This window comes from Oryctolagus cuniculus, chromosome 13 (assembly GCF_964237555.1).
Source record: "Oryctolagus cuniculus chromosome 13, mOryCun1.1, whole genome shotgun sequence".
NCBI lineage: Eukaryota > Metazoa > Chordata > Mammalia > Lagomorpha > Leporidae > Oryctolagus > Oryctolagus cuniculus.
In genome coordinates this window covers 85,459,132-85,460,218 of record NC_091444.1, presented here as the reverse complement: position 1 = coordinate 85,460,218, position 1,087 = coordinate 85,459,132, and the positions used below count along the sequence as shown (strand labels likewise).

The following is a 1,087-nucleotide window of genomic DNA, read 5'->3' as shown; positions in this document are numbered from 1 at the left end:
TGTCTATGCTAATGTTTTACAGTTTCTCATATGTTTACTTAGGTTTTGGGTTTTTTTTAACATACATAATTTTATTACAAATTTTTTTTAAAAAAAACAACACAGAATGCAACATCCTAACAAAAAATCCAAATTTACAAATGATACTAATTCCTACAACTTTGCTGTGCTACCATACACAAGTCAAGAAATTAAAGAAACCATTAAATATTTTGGAACATTCAACATCAGAAGCTTTAAAATCTAACTGTATGTAGTAGCCCCTCAAAAAGCTACAACCTGCATTTTTTAAAAAAAGTATTTTCTCTACAAAGAATCTTATCAGCTATACAAAAATCTGTACAGTTTTTTTATACTGAAGCTAATATTGAGCTGCACTTGAATTCACATTCTTAGCAAAACAACTGCCTGAGCACACACGCACACTCCACACTCATCATTACAGGATAGCCATTTATTCTTCATCTTCATCCTCTTCCTCATCATCTTCATCTTCTTCCTCTTCCTCTTCTTCCTCCTCATCTTCAGGTTCATTCTTCTTCTTTGAGCCTGTGGGCCTACCAGGGCCCTTCTTTCCCGCTTCACTTTTGCCCTTGGCACGGTATGCAGCAATATCCTTTTCATATTTCTCCTTTAGCTTAGCTGCTTTCTGTTCATATGGTTGTTTATCTTTGGCTGACTGTTCAGACCACATCTCACCCAATTTTTTTGCAGTGTCCCCAATGGACAGGCCAGGGTGTTCACTTTTGATCTCTGGGCGATGTTCAGAGCAAAAGAGAAAGAAGGCAGTTGGTGGTCTTTTAGGAGCATTAGGATCCTTTTTCTTTCCCTTCTTAGCACCCTTGGGAGGAACGTAATTTTTCATCTCCCTGTCATAACGAGCTTTATCACTTTTTGCCATATTTTCAAACTTGGACTTTTCCTTTGCAGACATGGTCTTCCATCTCTCCGAGCATTTCTTAGAGAATTCAGTGAAACTGACCGAATAGTCAGGGTGTTTCTTCTTGTGCTCTTCCCGGCACATCTGCACGAAGAAGGCATAGGAGGACATTTTGTCCCTCGGCTTGTTGGGGTCTCCTTTACCCAT

General features: G+C 38.6%; 1 pseudogene; it reads right to left on the bottom strand.

Moving 5' to 3' along the window:
* Window positions 1-439: 439 nt before the first annotated feature.
* LOC138844882 (high mobility group protein B2 pseudogene) lies at window positions 440-1,087 on the bottom strand (annotated as a pseudogene).